The sequence below is a fragment of the Hypanus sabinus genome, chromosome 3 (genome assembly GCF_030144855.1).
Source record: "Hypanus sabinus isolate sHypSab1 chromosome 3, sHypSab1.hap1, whole genome shotgun sequence".
Classification (NCBI taxonomy): Eukaryota; Metazoa; Chordata; class Chondrichthyes; order Myliobatiformes; family Dasyatidae; genus Hypanus; species Hypanus sabinus.
The window spans coordinates 162,916,924-162,926,093 of NC_082708.1; positions in this window are offsets into that span (position 1 = coordinate 162,916,924).

The following is a 9,170-nucleotide window of genomic DNA, read 5'->3' on the forward strand; positions in this document are numbered from 1 at the left end:
CACTCCAAACTCTATGCACCCTTATCTAATGGATAAGTCTTTTATGTGGCACCTTTTCGAACGCCTTTTGGAAATCCAAGTAAATAACATCCTTCTGTTCCCCTCTATCCACTGTGTTCATTATAGCCTCAAAGAACTCCAGTAAGTTTGTCAAACAGGACCTGCCTTTGTCGAATTCATGCTGCATCTGCCTGATGGATCCATTTCTTTCCAGGTGTCTTGCTATTTCTTCTTTAATGATAGCTGCAAGCATTTTCCCAACTACAGATGTTAAACTAACTGGCTTATAGTAACCTGCCTTTTGCCTACACTATTTTTTAAATTGTAGTGTGACATTCACCTTCTTCCTTGATTGAATCCGCTGGGACCTGCTCAGAGGCAAGAGAATCATCACCAAAGCTTCTACTATAACTTCTGCCATTTCTTTCAGTACCCTGAGTTGCATTCCATTAGGACCAGGGGACTTAGCTATCTTGAGGCCCACAAGTTTTCTCAGTACTACCTCTTTAGTGAAAGCTATTCTATCAAGGTCCTCACTTCCCATTGCATTCATTACATCTCGCTTTGGCATGTAAGATGTGTCCTCCACTGTGAAGACCGACACAAAATAGTCATTCAAAGCCTTGGCCATTTCCTTATTACCCAATATTAAATTCCTCTTCTTGTCCTCCAAGGAACCTATGTTCACTTTAGCTACTCTTTTCTACTTTATATAATTATAAAAACTTTTACTATCCAGTCTTATATTTTGCACTAGTTTATTTTGTGCTCACTTGGTGGTACTTTGCTGCTTTTTAAAGTTTCCATTTCTTCCAGTTTCCCATCACTTTTGGTGACTTTATTTGTACAAGCTTTTAGTTTGATGCCTTCTTTTATTTCCTTAGCTATCCAAGGTTAGATCTCCAGTATTCCTCAACTGTCCCATCATATGTTCCTAGTCTACACTAGCCAAATCCTCCCTCAGCCCATTGTAGTCTCCATTGTTTAGGCATAATACGCTGGTTATAGATTGAACTATTGCACCCTCCATTTGTACGGTATGAGAAACTCAGTCATACTGTGATCACTCCTTCTAATAGCATCCCTAACTACAAGATCAATAATTTTACCTGTCTCATTGCGCAGGACCAGATCCAAGATAGCACATTCCCTTGTAGGTTCAGTAACGTGCTGTTCAAGAAAGCTATCATGGCTGCATTCTGCAAAGTCTTCCTCAAGACTGCCTCGACCAACTTGATTCACCCAGTCTACGTGAAAGTTAAAGTCCCTTGTAACTGCTGTTCCATTCTTACCTGCCTCAGATATTTCTCTGTTTGTTGCCTGTGCCGCTGTCATGTTATTATTCAGTGGCTGATAGACAACTCCCACCAGTGATTTATTCCCTTTACTATTCCTAATCTCTACCCAGATGGATTCAACATTCTGCTCCTTAGATCTTATATCATCTCTCACTATCGCCCTGATCTCATCCTTAATTAAAAGTGCTACCGCACCTCCCTTCCTGCCTATCCTTCTGTATTACCTGATATCCTTGGATATTTAATTTAATTCCCAACCCTCTTCACCCTGTAATGGCCACTAAATCATATCTCTTTGTACTGATTTGTGCCACAAATTCACTAACATTGTTTAAAATACTACAGGCATTCAAATAAAGTGCCTTTATACTCATTGTGCTTTTAAAATCTTGTAATCTTTTACTCTTCTGAACTTGACTTTTATTAACTCCACTCTTACTTTTCTCTTTTGCTTTTTCTTTATCCACACTTTTCTTTTTTACTTTATCCATACTTCTCCATCTGCTGAACGCAACTCCCTACTATTTAGTTTAAAACCCTATCCACAGCCCTAGTTATGTGATCTGCTAGGATCCAGGTCCCATCAACGGTTCAAGTCGAGCCTGTCCCATTGGTACAGCTCAGCCCTTCCCCAGTACTGCTGCCAATTTCCCATGAATTCAAACCCACTTCTCCCCCACCAATCCTTGAGCCATGCATTTAACTCTCTAGTCTTCTTGACCCTATGGTAACTTGCACGTGGCTCATGTAGTAATCTAGAGATTATTACTTTTTGGTTCTGCTTTTTAATTTAGTCCTTAGCTGCTCAAATTTCCTCAGCAGAACCTCCTTCCTCATTCTACCTATGTTGTTAGTAGTGACATGGTCCACAACAAATGGATCTTTCCCCTCCCACTGCAAATTCCACTGCAGGTCAGATAAGATGTCCCAAACCAGGCAGACAACATAGCCTTTGGGGCACTCTATCCTTGCAACAGTGAACCCTATTCCTGTGACTATACTATCCCCAGTTACCACTAAATTTCTCTTCTTTCCCCCCTCTTGAATGGCTCCCTGATCTACAGTCCCGCAATTAGGTTTTGAATTGCTGATGGAATGCAGCAGGCCAGGCAGCATCTATAGGAAGAAGCACTGTCAACATGTCAGGCCGAGACCCTTTGTCAGGACTAACTGGGATCCCTTCAACTTTTCAATCATATTTTGACCCAGACCCACTATTATAGCCATATATTCTTCCTTGGAATGTGTCTCCATTGCCAACTGACTCCAGTTGGCTTCAGGATTCATTTTCGAGCTTCTCAATTTGGACCTTCTGAGGATCCCAATTAGTCCTGATGAAGGGTCTCGGCCCGAAACGTCAGCAGTGCTTCTTCCTATAGATGCTGCCTGGCCTGCTGCGTTCCACCAGCAATTTGTGTGTGTTGCTTGAATTTCTAGCATCTGCAGATTTCCTCATGTTAGGTTTTGAATGATGGTTTGCAAAACTCTCTTACGAACAGAAAGACTGAGTTATCTAAAGTTGGAGAATTTGATATTGAGTGCTGCATTTTGCAACATTCTTGGGCAGAAAAGTTATTGGGAGGTATTCTAAGGGATCGGATATATAAGCATTTGGATAGACAGGGACTGATTAAGGATAGTCAACATGGTTTCATACATGGTAGGCGATGTCTAACCAATCTTATACAGTTTTGCAAGGAATTTACCAGAACAGCAGATGGAGGCAGGGCACTGGAAGTTGTCTACATGGACCTTAATAAGGCATTTGACAAGGTCCCGCATGGGAGGCTGGGCAAGAAGGTTCAGTTGCTGGGCATCAGGATGAGGTAGTAAATTGGATGAGAAATTGGCTTTGTGGAAGAAGGCCGAGAGTGGTAGTAGAGGGGTGCCTTTCTGACTGGAGGCTTGTGACTAGTGGTGTGCAGCAGGGATTGGTGCTGGGTCCTTTGTTTGTGATCTCTATCAATGATCTGGATAATAATGTGGTTAACTGGATCAGCAAATTTGCGGTTGACACCAAGATTGGGTGTGTAGTGGACAATGAGGAAGGCTATCTTGGCTTGCAGAGGATCTGCATCAGCTGGGAAATGGGCTGAAAAATGGCAGATAGAATTTAATGCAGACAATTGTGAGGTTTAGCATTTCAGTAGGACCATCCAAGGTAAGTATTACACTGTGAGGGGTGTGGTAGAACTAAGGGATCTGGGAATACAGGTTCATAATTCATTGAAAGTGGTGTTACAGGTAGACAGGGTGTAAAGAAAGCTTTTAGCACATTGGTCTTCATAAATCAATGTATTGACTTCAGAAGATGAGATGTTATGTTGAAGTTGTATAAGACATTGGTGAGGCCTAATTCAGAGTATTGTATGCAGTTTTGTCATCTTCCTACAGGAAAGATGTAAACAAGGCTGAAAGAATGCAAAGAAAATTTATAAGGATGTTGCTGGGTCTGGAGACCTGAGTTATAAGGAAAGAAAGATTGAATATGTTTGGACTGTATTCTTTACAACGTAGAAGATTGAGAGGAGATTTGATATTGGTATACAAGATTATTAGGGGTACAGATATGCAAGCAGGCTTTTCCCCCCACTGTGGTTAGGTGGGACTATGACTGGAGGTCATGGGCTAAGGGTGGAAGGTGAAATGTTTAAGGGGAACATGAGTGGAAACTTCTTCACTCAGAGGGTGGTGAGAGTGTGGAATGAGCTGCCAGCACAAGAGGTGGATGCGAGCTCGACTTCAACATTTAAGAGAAGCTGGGATAGGTACATGAGTAGTGGGGATATGGGGGGGCCATGGTCCCAGTGCAGGTCAACGGGAGTAGGCAGATTAAATGGTTTCAGAATGGACTAGATGGGCAGAAGGGCCTGTTTCTGTGCTGTACCTCTCTATGACTCTATGAGAAGATAAGTCAAGCCAAGTCAAGTCAAGTCAAATCACTTTTATTGTCATTTCGACCATAACTGCTGGTACAGTGCATAGTAAAAATGAGACAATGTTTTTCAGGACCATGGTGTTACATGACACAGTACAAAAAATTAGACTGAACTACATAATAAAATGAAAAACAACATAGAGAAAGCTACAATAGACTACAGACCTACACAGGACTGCATAAAGTGCACAAAAACAGTGCAGGCATTACAATAAATAATAAACAGGACAGTAGGGCAAGGTGTCAGTCCAGGCTTCAGGTATTGAGGAGTCTGATAGCTTCGGGGAAGAAACTGTTACATAGTCTGGTCGTGAGAGCCCGAATGCTTCGGAGCCTTTTCCCAGATGGCAGGAGGGAGAAGAGATTGTATGAGGGGTTCATGGGGTCCTTCATAATGCTGTTTCCTTTGCGGATGCAGCGTGTAGTGTAAATGTCAATGATGGCAGGAAGAGAGACCCTGATAATCTTCTCAGCTGACCTCACTATCCACTGCAGGGCCTTGCGATCCGAGATGGTGCAATTTCCGAACCAGGCAATGATGCAGCTGTTCAGGATGCTGTCAATACAACCCGTGTAGAATGTGATGAGGATGGGGGTGGGAGATGGATTTTCCTCAGCCTTCGCAAAAAGTAGAGACGCTGCTGGGTTTTCTTTGCTATGGAGCTGGTGTTGAGGGACCAGGTGAGATTCTCTGTCAGGTGAACACCAAGAAATTTGGTGCTCTTTACAATTCCTACCGAGGAGCCGTCGATGCTCAGTGGGGAGTGGTTGCTCCGTGCCCTCCTGAAGTCAACAACCATCTCTTTTGTTCACATTCAGAGACAGGTTGTTGGCTCTGCACCAGTCCGTTAGCCACTGCACCTCCTCTCTGGAAGCTGACTCATCGTTCTTGCTGATGAGACCCACCACGGTCGTGTCATTGGCGAACTTGATGATATGGTTCGAGCTGTGTGTTGCAGCACAGTCGTGGGTCAGCAGAGTGAACAGCAGTGGACTGAGCACGCAACCCTGGGGAGCCCCTGTGCTCGGTGTGATGGTGTTGGAGATGCTGCTCCCGATCCGGACTGACTGAGGTCTCCCAGTCAGGAAGTCTAGGATCCAGTTGCAGAGGGAGGTGTTCAGGCCCAGTAGGCTCAGCTTTCCAATCAGTTTCTGAGGGATGATTGTGTTGAATGCTGAACTGAAGTCTATGAACAGCATCCAAACATATGTGTCTTTTTTGTCCAGGTGGAGGGTGGTGGCAAAGGTGTCATCTGTTGAGTGGTTGGGACGGTACACAAACTCTGACTCAGAGAGATCAGTGTGGGAGTGGGATAGAGAACCAAGATGGGAGGCAAAAGAAACTCAGATACTCTACAAAACAATTGCCCAGTCAGTGTAGGGGAAGCAAGTTTATTATCACTTACATATGCTGTGAAATTTGACACTTTGTGGCAGCAGTACAGTGCAATATATTAAAAATACTATCAGTTACAATAAAAAATATAAACAGTATAAGTATTGTAAAAAGAGAACAAAATCGTGGGGTAATGCTCATGGGATCATTGTCCAGTCAGAAATTAGGTGTGGCAGAAACTGTTCTTAAAACATTAAGTGTGTACTTCATTCCTGGTGGTAGTAATGAGATGAGGGCATGTCCTGGGTGGTGGGGGTCTTTCCGAGGCATCACTTCTGGAGATGCTGGTGCCCATGAAGGAACTGGCTGAGTTTACAATCCACTGCTGCTTCATCCAATCCTGTGCATTGGTGCCTCCATACCAGATGGTGATGCAACCAGACAGAAAGCTCTCCATGAGACATCTGTAGACAGTTGCTGGAGTCCATGGTGACGTATTCTCAAACTGCTAATAAAATATAGCTGCTGGTATGCTTATTTCATAATTACATCAATTGGGCCCAGGTTAGGCCCTCAGAGAAGTTGACACCCAGGAACTTGAAACTGCTCACCCTTACCACTGCTGACCTCTCTATCTGGAGTGCGCTCTCCTGACTCCCTTTTCCTGAAGTCATTCTTGAAGACTATTTGCAGTATTCAAGACTGGAAGAAGTGCAATTGAATCGTTGCTTTGGCCAAAGTGACGGCATGGGTCCACGGATGGTGGTGGCGGGTGGAAGGCCAGGTGCTACAGTTCCTGCGGTTACATGGGGAAGTGCCAGTGTGGGAGATGAAGATGGAAGAATAGGCTGGGACTGGCGAAGAGAGTGATCACTTCAGAATACTGGAAGTTGGGGGTGGGGGGAGAAGACATCTGGTGAAAGTCTTGCCGGCAGAAGTTGATTCATTGCAGGTCGTGGCTGGTGGGGTGGAAGGTGAGGATAGGGAAAAGATTCATTGTTTTTCTCTGCAGGAGGATAAAGTTGAGATCAGAGGATAGCAAAACAGATGAAATGTGGTCACGGTTCTGACCACTATGGTAAAAGGGAAGCCGCAATTCAGGTAGAACAGTTTGTTTTCCTCCAATATAAGCCTCACCAGTTCCTCTCCAATAATACTCATTTGTATGGTTAGACCCAGCCTTTCATTGAACAATTTTCTGTTCTTCTCTACTCACCCCTGGTTGGAGTATTGTGTGTAGTTCCGACTGCTTCACTTTAGGAAGAAAGTGATTGCACTGAAGAGAGTTGAGAGGGGATTCACCAGGATATTGCCTGAATTGACTTTAGCTATGGGGAAAGATTGGAGACTCAGAATCAGGTTTATGATTACAGACAAATGTTACGGCATTCATTATTCTAAGGCAACGGTTTGGTGAAGGACATAAAAATAACTGTAAGTCACAGAGTAAATAACTGTATATTGTAAAGGACAAATAAGAAGGCAGTGTTCATGGACCATTCAGAAATCCATGTTGATTGTCAGGGAGGAGGAGATTTTACTACCAATCTACACTTTAGTAGCCTGATAGCAGAATTTAAAACTATAAAAGGTAGTCAGAATCTTAAAAATTTTATTTAGTGATGCAGCACAGAGTAGGCCTTTCTGTCCCTTCCAGCTATGCCATCCCAGCAAGCCATTATAAACCCAATTAACCCTAACCTAATCATGGGACAATATACAATGACCAATTAACCTACCCTGTGGGAGGAAACCCTTTCCACAGGGAGGGGGTACAGAGATTCCTTACAGAACGGTGCTGGAATTGAACTCTGAACTCCAAACTCCAGAATGCCAAGGGTCACACTAACTGCTGTGCTGTCGTGGCGCTCCTGGTGTGAAATATCAAAAACAAGAGGGCATTGGTTTAAGATGAGGAGGAGGGAAATTTAAAGCTGATCTGAGGGGTAAGATTTCCCCCCCCCCCCACTCAGAGAGTGATTGATATCAGCAATGCATTGTCAGGGGGGTGGAATCAGATACAATTCCACTTTGTTCAGTACAGGAGTAGAAGCCAGTGTGATAGTCTGCTGCTGCAGCCCACTTCTAAGTTTTGACATGTTGTGCACTCAGAGATGCTATTCTGCCCACCAGTGTTGTAATGCATGGTTACTGGAGTTACTGTCACTTTCCTGTCAGCTTGAACCGGTCTGACCATTCTCCTCCGACCTCTCATGGCATTATAGTCCACAGAACTACCACTAACTGCATGTTTTTTTTTTAAAAAACACCATTCCCTGTAAACTCTGGAGAATGTTGTGTATGAAAATCCCAAGATCAGCAGTTTCTGAGATACTCAAAACCACAGTCTGGCATCAACAATCAATCCATGGTCAAAGTCACTTGGATCACATTTTGTCCACATTCTCGTTTGGTCTGAACAACAACTAAACCTCTTGACCATATCTGCAAGCTTTTATGCATCAAGTAGCTGCCACACGATTGGCTAATTAGATACTTGCAGTAACAAGTTGGTGTACCTAATAAAGAGCTCACAGTGCAAGCTTAGAGGCATTTAGACACTTAATTAGGCAAAGTATAGAACAAAATGCTGGAGGAACTCTGTGTCCAGTAGCATCTATGAAGGAAATGGATAGTCAACATAGAGTTGAGTCCGAGGCCTGTCATGTGTCATAGAGGGAGTTGACCAGTAATAAAAAGGGGGAGGGAAGGGAGGGAGCAAGACCTGGCAGACAATATGTGGATTCATGTTAAGAGGGGTGAAGGCAGAGGGAGGAGAGAGTTGTAAAATAACAGAAGCAGGGAGATAAGAGCTTCTGATTTCAGCATCTTGTATCGGTCTCCAAGACACAGAAAAACTAGAGTCCTCATGAGTCAAATGGGTTTATTATAGACTGAAAAGTCAACATAGATGTGATAGGTCAAAGAGACTTCCAGTTTATACCCTTCATTTTAAAGTTTAAAATGTCATCCCTTTTCATGTTCATTTTCTAGGTCAAAACCCAAGTTCATCTTGTGATAATTACATTTACTCTTCAGAGATTGTGACAAAGCTGATTATTGCTGAAACTAATTTTGTTGCCTATTACGCCTTGTAAATTCTGTTGAATTAACATAATGAGAGATCACAAATGAGACCACATCCTATTTGTATGAATAGTTTCTCCAACACTTCTCAGTGCACAGGTCCCTGTGCTGGGATAGAAAGCCATTATTTTTTCAATTTGAGGTACCTAATGAGTACTTTGCTTCAGTATTCACTACAGAAAAGGATCTTGGCAATTGTAGGGATAACTTACAGTGGACTGAAAAGCTTGAGCATGTAGATATTAAGGAAGAGGATGTGCTGGAGCTTTTGGAAAGCATCAAGTTGGACAAGTCACTGGGACCAGACAAGATGTACCCCAGGATACTGTGGGAGGTGAGGGAGGAGATTGCTGAGCCTCTGGCAATGATCTTTGCATCATCAATGGGGACAGGAGAGGTTCCAAAGGATTGGAGAGTTATGGATATTGTTCCCTTATTCAAGGGAGGGTGTAGAGATAACCTACAAAATTAAAGACCAGCGAATCTTACTTCAATGGTTGGTAAGTTGATG